General features: G+C 39.9%; 1 protein-coding gene across 5 annotated transcripts in view; it reads right to left on the bottom strand.

Moving 5' to 3' along the window:
- Nucleotides 1–19844, bottom strand: part of LOC126087670 (uncharacterized) — a 332855-nt gene extending 313011 nt beyond the window's left edge. For all 5 annotated transcript variants that reach the window (XR_007519816.1, XR_007519815.1, XR_007519819.1 and 2 more), the window contains exon 1: nt 19744–19844. The gene's annotated coding sequence lies outside the window, so the exon portion shown is untranslated. The remainder of the gene's footprint in view (nt 1–19743) is intronic.
- Nucleotides 19845–21874: the final 2030 nt, after the last annotated feature.

Genomic DNA, 21874 nt, shown 5'->3' with positions numbered 1-21874 from the left:
TTTGAGCATTTTTTTTTATCTCGATTTATTTTTGTGATTTCCCTACCTGGGCTGACTTCTGATTGCTCTGCCTAGTGTTCTAGTCTGGGGTTGATGCCTGATATTATTGATTTTCTAACCAAAGAACTCCCTTTAGTATTTCTTGTAGTTTTAGTTTGGTTTTGATGAATTTCCTAAACTTCCTTTTATTTGGAAATGTCCTAATTTCACCTTCATATTTGAGAGACAGTTTTGCTGGATAAATGGTTCTTGGGTTACAATTTTTTTCTGTAAATTTTTTATATAAGTCATCCCATTGCCTTCTTGCCTGCATAGTTTCTGCTGAGTAGTCGGAGCTTATTTTTATTTACTCTCTTTTGTAGGTGACTTTTCTTTTATTCCTAGCTGCTCTTAAAATTCTCTCTTTATCTTTGGTTTTGGCAAGTTTGATTATAATATGTCTTGGTGACTTTCTTTTGACATCTACCTTATGTGGAGGTTGATGTGCATCTTGGATAGATATCTTCTCATCTTTCACGATATCAGGGAAGTTTTCTGCTAACAAATCTTCAACAATTTTGTCTGTAATTTCTGGTATCCCTCGCTGTTCTGGTACTCCAATCACTCATAGGTTGTTTCTCCTGATAGAGGCCCACATGATTCTTAAGGTTTCTTTCTTTTTTTTTTTATTTTAATTCTCTATCTGATTTTTCTTGAAATATATTAGTGCCAGGTGTTTTAAGTGGAAGAAATTCTGCCTTCCACTTGCCCAATTCTGCTTCTCTCACTTTCTATTGAGTTGTCTACTTCTGTAGTTTTATTGTTAATCTTCTGAATTTCTGATTGCTGTCTGTCTATGGATTTTTCCAGCTTATTAAATTTTTCATTATGTTCCTGAATAATCTTTCTAATTTCTTCAATTGGTTTATCTGTGTGTTCCTTGGCTTGTGCTGCATATTGCCTCATTTCCTTCCTTATGTCTTGAAGGGTTCTGTATGTTAACCTTTCGTATTCTTCCTCTGGTAATTCCAGAAAGGCACTTTCATCTAGAAAATTCCTGGATTTTTTGTTTTGAGAGCTTATTGAGGCGATCATGGTCTGTTTCTTAACATGACTTGATATTGAATGTTGTCTCCTAGTCATCTATAAGTTATTGTATTAGTTTATTTTATGTTTGCTTACTGTGTCGTAGCTTCTTGCTTTGTTTTGTTTTGATATGCCCAAATGGGTTGCTTGAGTGAGCTAGCTTGATTATTTTTGCCTTTGGAGCTCTGATGTCCTGTTCCCAGATGGCTAGAGTTGTTATTAGTTATATCAGTCTAGGAGTCCATTCACTTTTCTTGTATGATTTCATCTCAGGTTTCCAAGTAGCTGCTCATCAAGTGTTTGGTACAGGCTCTTTCCTACAGTCTTAGAGGGGCAGGGGTGATTGGTGTAGGTACCGGTATCTGGTTGCAGCAGGGGGTCACACTCTGAACAAGGCAGCGGGCTGAGAATCATCCCCCACATGTCTCTAAGGAAAGTGTGTCCCTGTTCCCTAGAGCGTACAGGTGGGTGGGTTCAGCAGATGGACCATGGGCACCCAGTGTTTTTTTGTTGTAAGGACTGGGAGGTACCAGTTATCCTTGGACCCATGTTATGAGTGGCTGGGTGACCTGATTGGAGCCACCAGTCCTTAGGCCCATGATGTGGGTAGGTGAGGACCCTGTTCAATAGGCAAAGCAATGTCAAACATCAAACACTCGCCTTTCCACCACACAGCTGAAATGGTTAGAGTCTTCCAACAAGGCCCTATTCTCCTAAAGTAGGCTCACACAGGTCCATGCAAAGGGGAAAGGTACTCAAAGTCCACAGACTGTTTATGCCTGGACAGGAGGAGTTGCTTCTGTCCTGAGCTCCCACTGTTAGTGGAGCTGGCAAATTATCTTTTCCCCCAATTGCAAATTTATTCTTTCTCCAAGGCAGGGAAGATGGCTCTAGGCCCTGAACAGGGCCTATCTGAGGCCCAGGGAGATCAGCCTCTAAAGCCAGCTTGGGAGTGCAGGGGATCGGGCACAGTAAAATATGTGCAAGGACTTAGCTTTTGCTGAGAGCACTGTTCTTCTCTGGTTCTGGAGGTGTGAGTAGGTTGTATGGCTGGCTGCTTCACCCTGAGGAAATTTTGGCAGAACGCTAGTACCATCTTGCCTTTGCCTCGGGATCATGTACTCTTAATGTCCCTCAATATTTTTCACTGTTAAATAAAAGCATGCATATTTATTAAAATTTTACAAGTAGGATGTCCCCAATATTTTCTTCCATTTTGCCAAAAGTTCTATGGAATACATTACCTTTCAAAAATAAAGCTTAGTTAAAATCTCAATGTAATGTGGCTGAATTAAAAAAAAAAAAACTTTTGTGCCAAAAGCAAAAGTTAGATGTGGTGTGGAGGGGTTGGAAAGACTTCCGTATTCAGCACTCATTCAGTTCATAGGAGAACATAAAGATTCAAAATTAATTACCAGGACACCAATAACTAAAGAGAGACAATACACAAGGGAAATGAGTAGGCAACTATAATATGCATAGGGAGGGACCTTCCTGGTCTAACTTTGAGAACCCCCAGAGAGGTATAAATGAATGAGAAGGTTATGAACTGAACACTTATGGCCACTTCTGATCTTTTGGATGTCTTGACTCTGCTCCATCCCCTCCATCTCCTTTCCCTACCCAGGATTTTTCCCCAAAATCCTCCTCTCAGACTCAAGACTTCACAATTACCCTTATGCACAGCATTCTTAAGACTGATATACTAAATAATGCTGATGAATCATTAGTAAACTCAGGAATATGGATGATATCAAGTTATTTTTAAAATGTAGACTGGCTTTGTGTCATAGTTAATATTTTGACGATCCTTCAAGTTTTTTCATGCCCTGGCTCACCCTGGAATACAAAGACTGTTCTGTTTTTGCCTTACTCTACTTGACATATTTACTGCTACATCCTTTCTGTGACAATGGGAACCACCTCTCTGTCTGAAGGTCCTCTTGACTGCTGGGTCAGGGCAGTAGGAACTCTGCTATGAACACCTGTGTATCCTCCACACAGCGCAGAGCACATGTTATGTGGGTGACACCATTGTTCAGTTTGTAAAAGTGAATGAAATGAATAGCCAGTGGAAATGCAAAATGGTGCAGACACTTTGGAAGACACTCTGACATTTCTCATAAGGCTAACCATAGGGTTATCATATGATCCTGTAATTCTGCCCCTAAGTATTTATCCAAATAAGTTGAAAACATAAAAGCCTGCACATGAATGTTTATAGCAGCTTTATTCATTATTGTGCAAAGTTGGAACCATTCAAGATGCCCTTCAATAGGTGAACAGATAAACTGTGGAGCATTCATAACATGAGACTAAAAAAAAATAAAAAATAAATAAAATAAGCTATCCAGCTATGAAAATGTATGAAATGTTCCAGGTAGAACCTTACATGCGTATTTCTAAGTGAAAGAAGCCTGTCTGAAAAGCTATGTACTAAGTGATTCCAACTATATGCCATTCAATCTGGAAAAGGCAAAACCATAGAGACAGTAAAAAGGTCAGAAGTTGCCAGTGGTTGAATAAAACTAATTAACACATACTTGTGGCTACCCCAATATCGAGGTAAAGTTAGCATAAACAAGTGTGACAAATGGTACTTTCAAGTCCTCTTACTTGAGGACTAGTTATTGAGAACATGTATAAAAGTGGTTGCATCTACTCAGATATATGAAAGGTGAGATCCCTTTCTGTCTTGGCAATCTCTGTAGCAGTTTGCCTGTGATGAATCACATTCTGCTTTTTTTGGAATAATTTATTGTGGTCTGGGTGAAAGTTTACAAGGTAAATTAGTTTCCCATTCAGCAATTTATACACATTTTGTTTCTTTACATTAGATGTACTCTCCTCAATGTGACAGCACGGTACCCACTTCCTCCCTTGGATCCCTGCTTGTGTTCACTCATCTTTCTTGCCCCTTTCCTGCCTTCTGAACTTTGTTTTTGGGCAAATGCTGCCCTTTTGGTCTCTTATGGTTGATTTTTCTAAGGAGCACTTTCCTCACAGGTGTTATTGTTCACCTCATAGGCCTGTCTCTTGTTTGGCTGGAAGGTGATCTCGAAGAGTAGGTTCGGTTTCAGGTTTTGAAGGCTGTCTAAGGGCTGTAGTCTTGGAGGCTTCACCAGTCTCTATCAAACAGTAAATCTGGTCTTTTTAATGAGTGTGAATTTTGTTCTAATTTTTCTCCCACTCTATCCAGGAATAACATTCTGTTTTAGTGCTTATTCAGTAGTATAAATGTTTTCTTTCTTATCTACCTTTGTGGGTGAGCTTTCTGGTTGCGAGCAGATTTAGTTTTTCAATGTATTTCTCCAACAATTACAGTGATGTGACAGAATGGTCTGACAATTTCTGAATTGAATGGATCACCCGATGGTTGATGGTCACACAAGAGTCAGGTAAGGGACTGTGGGTTATAAAAATGTCTCCCTCCTAGCTCTCTGCTCTTTTGGAAGATGAGCCAGGTAAAGAACCCTCTCCACAGTGAAGATTTTACTACCGAATAAGCATAGGTAATAAGGGCTCTAAAATCTCATCAGGATCACCATATGTTTGGATAAAATGGGAAGACAGGAATGTCATCTGCAGGTGTTTCTCTAAAGAGCTAATATTGTTCTGTCATATTTGAATGGGTATATGAGAATCCAGTCTTTCAGAGATCTGAGGACGGTTTCTTTGACTTGGAAAAATTAACATATATCCAGGAGCTTTTAGGCAGGCACGTTGGTTCCCCTTCCCATGCTGGCATTTATCAGCTTAGCACCTTGATTGTGCACTTTTTTTCCAGGTGACTGGTGCAGCTACTTTCCATCCTGTTGCCTCATCTTTTACCCAAGTTCTCCATTCTTCCACAGTCAGGTTTTTTTTTTTTTTTTTTTTTTTTTTAATCAATTCTGATTTTCTTGCTGTGTGGTGGGTGGATGGTAAGGAACTCTTGGAGATGAAATGTAGGGTCAGACATGGTATAAACACAGACTGTGTCTTCAAACAGGTAATTCATTACCAGCTAAAGAAATTGTATCCTCATCATTCTTTGCAGGAAATCTTCTAACGACATTGAAAACCACTTGTCTAAAGATTGTCACCTCCTCCTTCCAGGAGTCAAGCTGAGGCAACAAGGGGCCAGGAGACACAGGGGGAGCAGAGGGAGCAGAGAAAGCAGGAGGGTTTGGTGAGAGTGTCTTTAACTTTCACATTTCTTTTATTTTTATCAATCCTTCTTTCTGAATAACCAAATCATTTTTTTTACTATAACTTTCCTCTTTGAATGATATTTATCCTATATAATTACTCAGTCCCAATGGTCTCTGTCCTAGAGATTTTATCTTAAGAATAAATTTTTAAAAGTTCAGGCTTGTTATGCATAAACTCGTTTAATTTACTTCAAGGTACTCATGGCAAGGTACACGAACAAGACCTCAGACATTCACCCAGCACTGGAGAATAAGACTTCATATTTAAAAGCTTTGTTCAATGGTTAGAGTCCAAGGCTTTGGACTTCAGGCTTTCACCTTTAAGTTGTGGTCTCCAGGAGGAGACTTAACCACGCCTTGAACTCAGAGGAGCTCCCCTGTAGCTAGAGTCCTAGGTCACTTGTGGCAAGCAATAACTCAGTGGACTCTCAGCCTTCAGACAAAGAACCAAAGAGACCTTTGGTTCTGTCTTCTTTTCGGGAATGAGCAGAAATCGACAAATTTGTATACCATGTATGCCATTGTGTTTAACCATAATTGGTATGCTTTATCGCCAATTAGGGAATTCTTCTATATAACATTTATGTTTTGCTAATTTGTGGAGATATGAATTATTGCCAATTAAACTGTTGTATTTTTTTTGTGACATATTTTAGTTTCAAAGCTAAGTTAATTTAAAATTATGATAATTGTTTAGTGACATTTGTTTTGCTAATTAATAGAAATTTGATTTGTTAGAAATCAAGGGGGTTGTTATATGACATATTTATATCCTTGCTTAATACATATTTTACATATTTCTATGATCTATTTCCAAGGTTAGAACTTCTTTCTAATGACTTGTATTTATAGCTTCTAATGACTTATAATTAACGGCTAGAGAGTATCACAGAAATATACATGTTTCTATTTTTAAGTTCTGAAGTTCTCTAATTCTAACTTCACATTATGAGTGACTTATAAGTAAGTGTTTAAAAGAATTATAAAAATCATCATAAAGGTGTACAAAGCCTTAAAGAAGCATACATAATAGTGACTTGCACATATGTGATTTGAGAATCTTACAAATCAGATGTGATTTGAGAGGCTTCAGACAGCATACATAACTGTCTCCTCACTAGCATATTTCTGAAGTCTCTTCATTGCAAGCACCCAGTGAATGCTGGGAATTACTGTAACTACACTTACTATGTGGTCTCCAAGTATTTAATCTTTTCTCACTCTAATTAGTTTGCCAAACTATGCAGAATGTAATGTATTTTTTTTTTCCTTTTTTTTCTTGAAAAACCAGACACATATTCTTGACTTTTGGTTAAATTAAGGAGATAATACAGAAAAAAGAAGGGGTAAGCAGAATTATTCAGATTAAAAAAAACAGGAATCATATTTAGAAATGCTTTTAAATTTGCTTCTGAATTGATGTGTGTTTTGCTGTGTGTATTTTCAACAACAGCAAAATAAATTAAATTCAGAAGAAAAAAAAGATTCAGGAACGCTTCTTTGTTTACAGGCCAGGGACAGTCCATCTTGTGTAAGAAAAAATACAAATTGAAGAGTAAAAAATATGGATATGTAATTTTTTATGATGCAAAAAAGGGAAGAGACCCTCCTTCTTCCCTTTTTCTTAGAGCCTTTTCTTTAGAAAATTTGTAATAGTATTTTTTTTCCTCCTTTGAGAGATCTTCTTGAAAAGCTAAATAGCCTTTTTTTTATCAGTTTTACAACCCAGGAGTGTTTCCTCAAGGCTTGAGAATCATCTCTTTAAAGCGTGGTCAGTAAGGAAAACAGCCCCCTTGTCTCTCAATTTCTGTGGGCAGGTAACTTTGGTGGCTCCAAGCTGTAAAGCTACATCCTGTCATAACATAGGAGAAGTTCATTTTTCCTTTGGATAAAAATGATTTACAAAACTGGCGGCTACCCCAAAACCCAGTTAAGTTAGGATAAACAATGTGCCACAAATGGTGCTGTCAACTTCACTTATTTGAGGACAAATTGTTTATCTTGAGAAAATGTATGAAATGGGTTGCATCTACTCTATATAAATTTTAAGATTTCTTTCTGTCCTTGCTATCTCTTTAGCAGACTGGCTGTGATGCATCACATTCTGGCTTGATGCTTATTCATTTAAAAAATTGTTTTTGTTCTTTTCTAACTTTGTGGAGAGGTTTTCTGGGTTGGGAGCAATTCTGGTTTTCATTGTTTTTCCCCAACAGTTTTGGCTTTGAGAATGGGATGGTTTTCTTCTGAATTGAATCGACCAGCTGAAGGTCAATGGCCACACGATAGTCATGTAAGAGTCCCTGGGTTATAAAAAGTCTCCCTTCTAGCTCTCTGCTCTTTTGGAAGACTAGACAGGTGAACTACCCTCTCCATAGTCAGTCAAGATTTTACTATTGAATAAGCATAAGGAATATAGGCTCTAAAATCCCCACAGGATCAACACATGGTTGAAAAATACGGGAAGCCAAAAATGCTGACTGCAGGATTTCCTCTCAAAAGTCTCTCTCTGTCCTTCTTGGAATCAGTATGTGAGAATCCAGTCCTGCAGTGCCTGAGGATGGCTCTTTTGACTTGGATAAATTTTTGTACTTGTTAGGGTTTTTAGACACATCTCATTCCACGCAAATAAATTACAGGTATTTATGCCTTGAATAGCATTCTAAGATGAAAGTTAAAAAAAGAAAAAGCTTTGGTTGTCCACAAGGCAGTGGCATTGCTAGGGCTGGTGTCACCCAGTATACTAACTCCTGTGTCACTCACATGCTAATCACTACAATATTGTAGCTAAAACATCAAAAATTTTGACACATTCAGTTGCTATAAAATTTGCTGTGTAAACTTTCACCAAAAAGTCAATAAAATATTTAAAAATATATATTGGTCAAACATCTTTATCAAATTTACTTTTTTTATGGGATGTATGGAGTTTTTTTTTTTAATGGAGTTATTACAAGTTGTGTTTCCTTTTTAATTATCCCTTGCTTTAATAGTTCTTTTGACAGGGGTGATATTTGTCTTTTTGTTATTGAGTTGTAGAAGTTTTATATATATTTTGGAAATTAGACTCTTATTGGATTTGTCATTCCAGGAAATTTTTTTCCCAGTATGCAGGTTGTACTTTTTACTCTTTTGATAAAGTCCTTGGAAGAGCATATATATTTAATTTTTAGGAAGTTCCAGTTACCTATTTTGCCTTCCACTGCCTGTACATCTGTAGTTGTGTTTGATAATCTATCATAAAAAAAAAACAAACTAGGTCCCACAGTTCCATCCCTGTTTTTCATTGTTTTTCCCAAGAACTCTAAGTTTTAGCTTTAATATTTAGGTTCTTGATCCATTTTGAGTTAGTTTTTGAGGATGGGAATGAGACAAGGATACCCACTATCACCACTTCTATTCAATATTCTGAAAAGGAAATCAAGAAAACAATACAACTTATAATATAACCTAAAGGAAGAAAGAAAAAAAAAACTTAGGAATAAACCTTACCAGTGGCTTAAAAATCTTTTACAAGGAAAACTATAAAATATCGCTCTAAGAGACTAAAATAGACCTAAATAAATGGAAGGATATTTTGCGTTCAAGAATTGGAAGACTTAATATTGTGAAAATGTCAGTATTACCCAAAGCAATCTATCGACTCAGTGCAATCCTGATCAAAATTACACGAGCATTCTTTATTGAAATGGAAAAACTAATTGTAAACTCCTTACGGGATGGAAAGAAGCTCTGAATAGCCAAAGCAGTTTTGAAGAAGAACAAAGTAGGAGACCTCGGACTTCCAGACTTCCAAATATAATACCTAGATTTGTCTTGAGTCAATCACTTTTAAGATATAAAAGAGAGAAGGGAGCAGAGAGACAGGGGGACCTCCTACCATCAAGAATGCAGAACCAGGAGGGGAGCACATCCTTTGGACCCGAGGCCCCTGTGCTGAGAAGCTCCTAGGACAGGGGACGATTGATGACAAGGACCTTCCTCCAGAGCCAACGGAAAGAGAAAGCGTGTCTCTGGAGCTGGCACCCTAAATTTGGACTTCAAGCCTTCTAGACTGTGAGAGAATAAATTTCTGTTTGTTAAAGCCATTCACTTGTGGTATTTCTGTTACAGCAGCACCAGATAACTAAGACAGGCTTCAATTAATAAAATGTTTTAGTATGGGCTTGAAGTGTAACAGATAGACTGTATAAATGCACGATGTCAATAATAGGAGGAAGGTGCTCACAGGGGAGAGAGGGTATATAAAGTCCACTTTTAAAAGTCATCTAACGCTGTTGTTGTTGTTAGGTGTCATCAAGTTGGTTCTGACTCATAGTGACCCTATGCGCAACAGAACGAAACACTGTCCGGGCCTGAGTCATCACTACAATTGTTTTTATGCTTGAGCTCATTGTTGCAGCCACGGTGTCAATCCACCTCGTTGACGGTCTTCCTCTTTTCCGCTGACCCTGTACTCTCCCAAGCATGATGCCCTTCTCCAGGGACTGATCCCTCCTGACAACATGTCCAAAGTATGTAAGATGCAGTCTCGCCATCCTTGCTTCTAAGGAGCATTCTGGTTGTACTTCTTCCAAGACAGATTTGTTCATTCTTGGCAGTCCATGGTATATTCAATATTCTTCGCCAAAACCACAATTCAAAGGTGTCAATTCTTCTTCCGTCTTTCTTATTCATTGTCCAGCTTTCACATGCATATGATGTGATTGAAAATACCATGGCTTGGGTCAGGTGTACCTTAGTCTCCAAGGTGATATCTTTGCTCTTCAACACTTTGAAGAGGTCCTTTGCAGCAGATTTACACAATGCAGTGCATCTTTTGATTTCTTGACTGCTGCTTCCATGGCTGTTGATTGTGGATCCAAGTAAAATGAAATCCTTGACAACTCCAATCTTTTCTCTGTTTATCATGATGTTGCTCATTGGTCCAGTAGTGAGGATTTTTGTTTTCTTTATGTTGAGGTGCAATCCATACTGAAGGCTGTGGTCTTTGATCTTCATGAGTAAGTGCTTCAAGTCCTCTTCACTTTCAGCAAGCAAGGTTGTGTCATCTGCATAACGCAGGTTTTTAATGAGTCTTCCTCCAATCCTGATGCACCATTCTTCTTCATATAGTCCAGCTTCTTGAATTATTTGCTCAGCATACAGATTGAATAGGTATGGTGAAAGAATACAACCCTGATGCACACCTTTCCTGACTTTAAACCAATCAGTATCCCCTTGTTCTGTCCAAACAACTGCCTTTTGATCTATGTAAATGTTCCTCATGAGCACAATTAAGTGTTCTGGAATTACCATTCTTCTCAATGTTATCCATAATTTGTAATGATCCACACAGTCAAATACCTTTGCTTAGTCAATAAAACACAGGTAAACATCTTTCTGGTATTCTCTGCTTTCAGCCAGGATCCATCTGACACCAGCAATGATATCCCTGGTTCCACGTCCTCTTCTGAAACCAGCCTGAGTTTCTGGCATTTCCCTGTCAGTATACTGCTGCAGCCATTTTCGAATGATCTTCAGCAAAATTTTGCTTGTGTGTGATATTAATGATATTGTTCTATAATTTCCACATTCGGTTGGATCACCTTTCTTGGGAATAGGCATAAATATGGATCTCTTCCAGTCAGTTGGCCAGGAAGCTGTCTGCCATATTTCTTGGCATAGACAAGTGAGTACCTTCAGAGCTGAATCTGTTTGTTGAAACATCTCAATTGATATTCCATCAATTCCTGGAGCCTTGTTTTTTGCCAATGCCTTCGGAGCAGCTTGGACTTCTTCCTTCAGTACCATCAGTTCCTGATCATATGCCACCTCTTGAAATGGCTGAACATAAACTAATTCTTTTTGGTATAATGTCTCTGTGTATTCCTTCCATCTTCTTTTGATGTTTCCTGCGTTGTTTAATATTTTCTCCATAGAATCCTTCACTATTGCAACTCAAAGCTTGAATTTTTTCTTCAGTTCTTTCAGCTTGAGAAATGTCAAACGTGTTCTTCCCTTTTGGTTTTCCATCTCCAGCTCTTTGCACATGTCATTATAATACTTTGCCTTCTCGTGCTGCCCTTTGAAATCTTCTATTCAATTTTTTTACTTCATCAATTCTTCCTTTTGCTTTAGCTGCTCGACTTCCAAGAGCAAGTTTTGGAGTCTCCTCTGACATCCATCTTTGTCTTTCCTTTCTTCCCTGTCTTTTCAATGACCTCTTGCTTTCTTCATGGATGATGTCCTTGATGTCATTCCACAGCTTGTCCGGTCTTTGGTCGCTAGCGTTCAGTGCGTCAAATCTATTCTTCGGATGATCTCTAAATTCAGGTAGGATATACTCAAGGTCATATTTTGGCTCTCATGGACTTGCTCTGATTTTCTTCAGTTTCAGCTTGAACTTGCATATGAGCAATTGATGGTCTGTCCCACAGTCGGCCCCTGGCCCTGTTCTGACTGATGATGTTGAGCTTTTCCATCATCGCTTTCCACACATGTAGTCGATTTGATGTCTGTGTGTTCCATCTGGCGAGGTCCAAGTGTATAGTCGCCGTTTATGTTGGTGAAAGGAGGTATTTGCAATGAAAAAGTCATTGGTCTTGCAAAATTCTATCATTCGATCTCTGGCATTGTTTCTATCACCAAGGCCATATTTTCCAACTACTGATCCTTCTTTGTTTCTGACTTTCGCATTCCAATCTCAAGTAATTATCAATGCATCTTGATTGCATGTTCGATCAATTTCAGACTGTAGCAGCTGATAAAAATCTTCTATTTCTTCATCTTTGGCCCTAGTGGTTGGTGTGTAAATTTGAATAATAGTCGTATTAACTGGTCTTCCTTGTAGGCATATGGATATTATCCTATCACTGACAGCGTTGTACTTCAGCAGAGATCTTGAAATGTTCTTTTTGACGATGAATGCGACACCATTCCTCTTCAAGCTGTCATTCCCAGCATAGTAGACTATATGATTGTCCGATTCAAAATGGCCAATACCAGTCCATTTCAGCTCACTAATGCCTAGGATATCGATGTTTATGTGTTCCATTTCATTTTTGATGATTTCCAATTTTCCTAGATTCATACTTCATACATTCCAGGTTCCAATTATTAATGGAAGCTTGCAGCTGTTTCTTCTCACTTTGAATCGTGCCACATCAGCAAATGAAGGTCCCGAAAGCTTTACTCCATCCACGTCATTAAGGTTGAATCTACTTTGATGAGGCAGCTGCTCCCCAGTCATCTTTTGAGTGCCTTCCAACCTGGGGGGCTCATCTTCCAGCACTATATCAGACAATGTTCCACTGCTATTCATAAGGTTTTCACTGGCTAATGCTTTTCAGAAGTAGACTGCCGGGTCCTTCTTCCTAGTCTGTCTTAGTCTGGAAGCTCAGCTGAAACCTGTCCTCCATGGGTGACCCTGCTGGTATCTGAATACCAGTGGCATAGCTTCCAGCATCACAGCAACACACAAGCCCCCACAGTACGACAAACTGACAGACACGTGGGGGCATCTAACACTACATTCAAAAAATGTGAAAGCAACACTACATCAATTTCCCTTTCCTTTTTCAAATTAGCCATGAAAGAACATCAATACGTTTTTGAAAATTAAAATTCTATTGTAGCATCCTCCTGTAGAGAGGAGTCCTGCCAACTAATTTAGCCCATTTTCCTTGCTCATCATAGTCACAAATCCATTAATATGATGTGTGATTTATTTGCAATTCAGTAATATATAAGCTACTTTTTACCTCATTGCACTTATTTGTGGAGCCTGTATACTGCTCTATGCATTGTTGTTAATCCTTTATATCTGCTAAAGTAGTTAAGTCACACAAAATATCTATAATGTTGTTTTTTATTGCCATGCAGGAGGAAGAAAAATAATTGCGTACAGGTAAAATAAGTGGCAGGTCATAGATTGGATTGGTGATGGATTTAGGAGAGTTTCACAGTGAATTTACCCCATTGGCTCGTGATTTCCCTTTTTAGTACTGAGTACATTATGTTCTAAGAGCGCCTAGACTGAGGCAATGCCTTCTGCCTATGAAGGCCGACTCAACTCTGCTCCAAATGCAGAAGACAGGAATGAGACAGATACTGTAAGCTCCCTTCAGTCCTACTGCAGCATTCTTTTGTGGCCTTTCTCTTCTATTGTTTCAAGAAAGGAAACAATGACAGCCCTAGCCTCCTTTGCATGTCAAGTGATGATGTGACACAATTCTACCAATTAGACATCGGCTCAAGTCTCTAAAGACAGATTCCCTTCCAGAATAAAGAAATCTTCATAAATGGAGAAGATATTTGGCATTCTCTTTCAGTTTTTCTGTTACTACTGACAGTAAAAATTTTGTAGGCTTAGCAGACATTTTGACACCACATAGCAACAATGTGAGGATAAAGACCACTCTTAACCCAGAATTGAAACCATTCCTGAAGCCCACTCAGATAGAACTATGAAACAAGAAATAATACACATGAGGAATGTGCTTCTTAGTTCAATCAGATATACAAGACCAAATGGTCTGCTCCTGTCCAAAAGCATGATGAAAAGGCAGGAAGGAACAGGAACTGTTTGAATGGACACAAGGAACCCTGAGTGGAAAGGGGAGTGTGCTGTTACATTTTGGGGACTGCAGCTAATGTCAAAAAACAGCATGCACATAAATTTTTGAATGAGAAATTAACTTGAGCTATAAACTTTCACCTAAAGCACACAATCAAAAACAAAACCAAAGCCCACAGCTTTAGAAAGAGAAATGCAGACAAGTGGGAGGCTGCCTCTGTAATGACATGGTTAGAGCACTACACTTTCCTGGATGCTTCTCCTAGGATTCTTGCTGCCAGTGTGCAATTAACATATTACTTGTTAGAATAACTGTAGTTTTCTATTTTTCAGTGAAGATTACAATTTTCCTCAGACTAATGAGGTACCAATAAGGCTTTTTTTCTCAATTGGCATCTCTAGAATATGTGCAGTTCTATAGGAAATGGGTAGACATCTTTATTATTGCCTTACCTACAAATGACAGAGGCTGCCTCCTTTGTTTTGAGAATGGAATTATCCACCTGTAACAGTGAAACAAAAAATAAAGTTGACAGGTTCCAGTCTCATGAGATTGTCAGGCAGAGGGGTGACTGTTCTCAACTCTGTCCTGTCTCCTGGGTACCCAGATACCCCATCCTACACAGCCCTCTCTTAATTCACTGGAGATCAGAAGCCACCCTATTTCATACGTTGTTATGAAGACAATATTACATCACAAACCCTATTTCACTTGTCCACATCTTGGAATCCAGTGCACCAGGTGCCACCTCCCTGGAGGAGCTTCTTGACTTGGTGGAAGATTTCATTTACTGAACATCAGACTTGGTGACCAAACCTCTGAGACCCCAGGTGGAGCCTTGTTTCACAAGAGAAGGTGGTATCAGTAGAGATTTTCTTGGCCTCTGAGTCTTGGAAATATCATTGAAGAAAAATTTAAACATACATCTCTCCAGCTGCCTTTTCCTAGAGACCACCTACATATCAGAGTTCAGGTATTTGGAAAGCTCAGAAGTTTATGTTTCTTCCTTTTTTTTTTTAAACATTTGGCTAACCCTTTTACAAGGTACCACTTGAACTGACCGCTAATTTGTACAGTGAACTGAATGCATCACAGGGATACACACCTGCTAAATCCTAGGAAATATCATCCCTGCCTGTGAGCAAGGACTCCTGGATTGTATGTGTGGAGAAGACCCTGTATCTACACACTGATTTCTATAGCATGTGTAGTGATCATACAGTACATCAGGGCAAATTTCTAAAACTGACAGAAACAACAGGCTTTAAAGCCCTTCCCTCCCCCATATGACCTGGGGTACATGGAGCTGCATTCTGAACATAGTATCTGCTTCTGGGTCATTCTTCTAGGAAGACAGAGTGAGACAGGAGGAAAATTTCATGAAATCCTACAATTATCCACGCACTATTTTTTCTTTAATGTTGTGAAAACTGTATGAGAAAACTGAACAAATTTAAGGAGTTTATCCAGAACGGTGATTAAGATGGTGGTCTCTGTATTTAGAAAGACAAGCTTCAGTCTTCTGATTACAACTCTGAAAGCCTTTTGGCCAGTTATTCAAAAAATGTAACCTGTTTAATGTGTAAAATAATAGTACGCAATGCAAACACTTTTGTGATCAAATAAAATCCTTTAACACGGGGGAGGCGGGGCCAAGATGGCTGACTAGATAGACGCTACCTCGGATCCCTCTTACAATAAAGACTCGGAAAAACAAGTGAATTGATCACATACATGACAGTCTACGAACCCTGACCATCAAACACAGATCTAAAGAGTTGACCTGAGTGACAGAGACGGAGAACAAACAACCACGGGGAAGCAGCGACTGTTTATGGAGCCTGGAGCCAGCGTCCCAGTCAGGAAACCTTGGCGCCGGGCTTTGGACTGGGCGCAGGGGAGCTGAGCACGGCATCCAGAGAAGGCGCAAACACAGGACGCAGCCCTAGCCCCCAGAAGTGACCTCAGGGGAAGCCCAGCCAGTGCACACAGGCAGCGCAGCAACGCGGCTGACAGGAGGAGAAGTCACTGGGAGGCAGTGACTGGTTTTGGAGCCGGGAATGCGGCGTCCCAGCAGGGGAACCTTGGCGCTGGGCTTTGGACTGGGAGCAGAGGAACTAACCACGGCTTCTGAGACAGTGCAAGCACGGGACGCGGCCTGACCCTCAGGGGCAATCTCTACCCAGCCAGCACACATAGTTGACGCGCCCCCCTCGGGAATCTCAGATAAAACAGCCATCTCATTCCGGGGTGCTACTCTCTCCTATTTATCTGAACCCTCCCCATCCCCTTCCCAGGCGGCTTCATTAACGTTGGAATTTCCTGAGACAGAGAGTAAACTGCTCTGCGGTCTCTTTCTTTCTTTCTTTCTTTCTTTCTTTCTTTCTTTCTTTCTTTCTTTCTTTCTTTCTTTCTTTCTTTCTTTCTTTCTTTCTTTCTTTCTTTCTTTCTTTCTTTCTTTCTTTCTTTCTTTCTTTCTTTCTTTCTTTCTTTCTTTCTTTCTTTCTTTCTTTCTTTCTTTCTTCCTTCCTTCCTTCCTTCCTTCCTTCCTTCCTTCCTTCCTTCCTTCCTTCCTTCCTTCCTTCCTTCCTTCCTTCCTTCCTTCCTTCCTTCCTTCCTTCCTTCCTTCCTTCCTTCCTTCCTTCCTTCCTTCCTTCCTTCCTTCCTTCCTTCCTTCCTTCCTTCCTTCCTTCCTTCCTTCCTTCCTTCCTTCCTTCCTTCCTTCCTTCCTTCCTTCCTTCCTTCCTTCCTTCCTTCCTTCCTTCCTTCCTTCCTTCCTTCCTTCCTTCCTTCCTTCCTTCCTTCCTTCCTTCCTTCCTTTCTTGGTCTTTTCCTAACCCATTCTCCTGGCCTGACAGAAGCAGCTACAAAAAACCCAGGGAACAAAAATCCTTCCCTAATTGGACTAAAAGCACAGAACCAGCTCCAGCCAAGCATATGTGATCCACAGTCTTGGGCTTCCATCCCTACAGGGAACAAGGTGGCTATTATAATGTGAAAGCATTTCTGATAGGGATCTGACTGTGATTGTTTTAGCGGATTTACTGGAAAGACAAGTTTCCCAGGTCTGATATCTCTGCATATTCAACAGATCCCTCACTGACCCACGTGAAAAAACTATGGGCATATGACTTGAGCTATCAGCTTCTCTGCTAATCTTGGGATTTGTTGATCTTCACAGCCTGTGAGCAAGAGCTCTGCTTTCTGACCTGCTGATTGATCTTAGGTTCACCAGCTCCTGTGGCTATGTGAATTGGGAGAAACTTCTATCCTAATCCACAGGCTTGGGATGTTCCAGCCTCTACAATCGCGTGAACTGTTTCTTGAATATAAATCTCTCTTTATATGTATTTATATACTCTACTGGTTTTGCTTCTCTATAGAACCCAGCCTAAGACAGGAAAGATCACTTACTAGAGAAGAGCCTCGTGTTTGGTAAAGTAGAGGGCCAATGGAAACCATCAATGAGATGGACTGACGCACTAGCTGCAAAATGGACTCAAAAACACCAGTGATCATGAAGATGGCATAGAGCTGGCCAACGTTTTGTTCTGTTATATGTAATGTAGCCAGAACTGGAGGTGACTGGATAGCAGCTGGATCCCTGGTGGCAAAGTGCTTAAGAGCTTGGCTGCTAACTGCAAGATCAGCAGTTTTGAATTCTCGGAAACCCTACGGGGCAGTTCTACCCTGTCTTGCGGTGTTGCTATGAGTCGGAATCGACTTGACAGCAACAGGTTTATTTTTTTGGTGGGGAGCAACTAACAACAGCACGAGTTAATGGTGCAACAGATTCCACTTACTCTTAACAAAGCCACACAGGCAGGACACACACGTGAAAAAACTATGGACGTATGACTGCTAAGGTGAGGGAGTGTGCGGAAAGGTCCAGCCAAACCCTGAACCCTCCCACCGTTAGGAACTTCCCATCCTCCGTCATGCTGTTCTGCACCAGCCACACTGCTAAGTTGCATTAGTTCAAGATCTCCACTCAGTGTTTCCAAAATTCGCTCTACCATGCTGGCGAGCCGTGACCTCTACATCCCTCTCATGCAGAATTCTCGTATGAGGCACTGTAAGGTAAGAGGTGAAAGGCAAAAATCCTGGAGACAAAGGAACAGAAGTCTCAAATGACTTATCAGATGCTCTTACCATCTGGACTAACAGACCCTTTAAAAATCCAATTAGCTTCTTTACTACTGAAAATAAATAATACAAATAATCCTGGAAAAAGAAGTTTATTAAAGATTAGGCTGTTACCTCTGGAGTTCATTGTTTTGCTCCTTCCTGGAGAAGGAAGCTGCAACCAATGACAAAATCTGCAATCTGCTGGTAGGGTGGTGAGTTTCCATGCAGCAAAATTTCCTTCCCTTCAACATCACTTCTAATCTACAAAGCACAGGAGTAAACACAGAGGTATAGAGGAGATTAAGAAAGTTAAGAAACAAACTGTTACTATCATAATGTTACAGGATAAGTCATTTATTCTAAGACCTTGGCTTCAAAGTATCCCTAGCCTGCCCTTCTGGCATTATTCATTAACTCAGATCTCACTTTATTCATATAACAACTAAAAAATGTTTCATGCCATACATGTTAGTACTAAAAAAAAAAAAAACCCGTCGCCATTGAGTTGACTCTGACTTACAGTGACCCTATAGGACAGAGTAGAACTGCCTCTATAGAGTTTTCAAGGAGTGCCTGGTGGATTCAAACTGCTGACATTTTGGTTAGCTGCCACAGGGTTTCCAATTAGTACTAGCACCTAAATATCTATGAAATAGCTCCCACGGTCGAAAATAAAACAAGCAAACAACTTTTCCGATATTTATGACAAGTTAGCAAGGAAATTAAAATGCATCACGAAGACACTCCAATGAATGGAATCTACTTTTAATGTCTGCTAATGATTGAATTATATCCCCTCACAGTACTTCTTGAATTCCTAATCCCTGTACCAGTAAATATGACACTTTATGGAAAAAGGAAATTCTGTATTATGTTAATGAGGCCATGCCTCATAATGGTGGGTCCTAAAGCTAATGACTTTTAAGTGATGTATTATAAAAAGAGCAGAATAGATAGACATGTGCACACACACACACACACACATACACACACACACTCACAAACACACATAGGAGAAAAACATCTGTGAGAATCAACTACAAGCGAAGGAATGCCAGGAATTGCCAGCAATCCCCAGAAACTAGGTGAGAGCATCACAGAAGGAACAGACATGGCTGAGGCTCTGATTTGGACTTTTAGCTTCCAGAACTATAAGAAAATAAGTTAAGTTTTTTAATGCCCCCCATTTGTGGTATTCCTGTTACGGTGGCTGTAGGTAGCTAAGACACTGTCCATATATTTCTTTTAGTTAAAAGATAAATGATGAGTATTATTCATGTGCTGGTCTCCCATGCTTTTTTACTGTAAGTGCATGTATGCTCCAACCAATCGCTCAAAGAGCTGCCATTTAACTACAAAATAGGAAATTTACAAACCTCCATATAATTTAATTCCTCTAATTATGCAAGCATATTAACTGTCTAAATACCACAGTACTTGTCGAAAGCACTGAACAAACTGAACTCGCCCCCCCGTATACTGGCTTGGAGAGGATCGTTGTGCTGGACCTCAGCTTCACAGACGTGATTTTGTCACTCATTTTGTTAAGATTCCAACAAGATCATCATTGATCCAGGCACGTGTATAAGGGGGACTTAAGAGTCTGAGATAGTGGAGACACTGAGCACTCAGGGTGCATCACCCTGAGACTCACAGACTCACACTATTCAGTCATGGGGTCAAGACATCACAATGGATGGGTGAGGCCTCATGGCTGACAGCACAGCCAGACTTTTTTTTTCATTGGGCTATTAAGTGAATCCTAAGAGGGAATGACATTATTTCTAAGACAAAATGCTTACCAGTGTAAGAATTCTCACTGGTCTTTGAGGACAGGGTTACAGACTTTTCCCTAATATTCTCCTTCATGTCAATTGCAGAGGGAACAAAAATAACTCTTTCATAGGAAACCCAGTGCTTGGGCCATGTTAACCTACAGGAAGAGGATAAAAATATAAAAAGATGAGAAATAAATACATTCCATGGTTAACTAGGCACAAGACTGTCAGGTTCACTAATGTGTATATACATTCAGCAGGGCAAATATTCTCTGTAAATTTCTGCTAGCCAATTTCACTAGTTAATCAGAGTGCTGGTGTGTCTTAAATTTCCAGTGGGATGTAGGCCTTGTGTGCTATCCATTCACAATGAGACACTGTGTAAATGATCTGTGTAAATCAGGGCTTCAAATGCTTCGGATTTGAATGCTGAGAATTTTCATTTCCACCCATATACACTGAATAAGAGTCTACATTTTAGTGAGATACCCAGATGATTCTTACTTAGAGCAAATTTTGAGAATCACTGCTTTACTAGTGGTTCTCAGAATTGGTCCTCACTGGCAGGAACTAGTTAGAAATGCAAATTGTCAGCAGTGGTTTCAACTAGAAGAAACTGGTTTGAAGCCCTATTGTAAATTAAACATCAGATATATGTAACTCTCAAAGGTAATGCAATGATTGTGCAATCAGAAAAGCCATGATATGGGACAAAAGGACAACCACCTAAAAATGACTCCCACCACTTAAAATCTGGTTGAGCTCCAGAACGTGGCAATTTGCAGAGGCTGCATGGGGTTATGCCACTCAGTGCAGATACACTCATTTAGGCAGAACACTTGCGTGGTGCAATAATTATGATGTGTGACCAGGATTGTCAGGGAGTGTGCAGAAGGGCCCAGCCAAGCCCTGAGCCCTCCCATTATAAGGACCTTTCCTGCTCCCCTGTCAGGCTGACCTGCACCAACCAGGCTGCTGAGGACTCAGTAGCTTTAGGTCAAAAGCCTCCTTCTCCAGATGCAAACTTCCTTCTGCCACGCTGATGAGGAATTCCCAATCCATTACTCTCCACTGGAAATTCCTGCATGAGGTACAATAAGGAAAGAAGAAAAAGGGGAAAATACTGAAAATGAAGGGAACAGAAGCCTCAGATGAATCACCAAAATATTAATGCTAACAACGTCTGGATTTGCAGGCTCTTCATAAATCCTATTATTGATTCCTTAAAAAAAGGGATAAAGATTAACAAAGGAAAATAGGAACCTATTAAAAATTGGGATGTCATTCTAGATTACACTATCTTATACCTCCCTAGAAAGGGAACTGGTACCAGTAACAAAAGCAAGACTTCATATGAAATCCACTGAGGGCATATGAGCAGGGGCTGGTGGAATCCACATTAAGAAAAAAAATCCAAGAATTTGAAATTTAGTAATTGCAAGCACGTGCGCGCGCACACACATACATACACGCACACGTGATGCATGTGGCATCTCCTACATCCAGCACTCAAATACATACAAAATCACTCCCTGGTTGCCATCACAAAAAACAAACAATTCATTCAAACACTTGTCACTGAATTAGCAAGAAATTAAACATTCCATGAAGACATTATCACATGTAGTACCCACTCTTAAATTTAAAAGTAATTGTTACAATTGATAAAGAAATGATGGGTAAAAACACACAGTTGCTTTGGGTTTTGAACATAGAAGCATACCACAATAGACCGATGGTGCCTTAGAATAAACCAACATAAATACGTGTGAATGGCTCAAATGGAGACACAAACATTTTCCGCATGCCTCATTGCTTATGTGCTAGTCCTCAGTGCTTAATTACTCGGAGTGTATGTATGCGCCAGTTTCACACTTACAGAGATGTCCCGTAACCTTGAAATCAGGTACTCAAAGACCTCTGTGTAATTTTTTTTTTAATTGTACTTTAGATGAAGGTTTACAGAACAAACTAGTTTCTCATCAAACAGAACACACACTATTGTATGACGTTGGTTAACAAGTCCCCGACTTGCCAACTCTTCCTTCTCAACCCTGGGTTCCCTACTAACAGTTTTCCTGTTCCCTCCTGCCTTCCAGTCCCTGCCCCAGGGCTGGTGTGCCCCTTTAGTCTTGTTTTGTTCCATGGACTTGTT

Source organism: Elephas maximus, chromosome 13, assembly GCF_024166365.1.
Source record: "Elephas maximus indicus isolate mEleMax1 chromosome 13, mEleMax1 primary haplotype, whole genome shotgun sequence".
Lineage (NCBI taxonomy): Eukaryota > Metazoa > Chordata > Mammalia > Proboscidea > Elephantidae > Elephas > Elephas maximus.
This window is presented reverse-complemented; position numbering and strand designations above follow the sequence as displayed.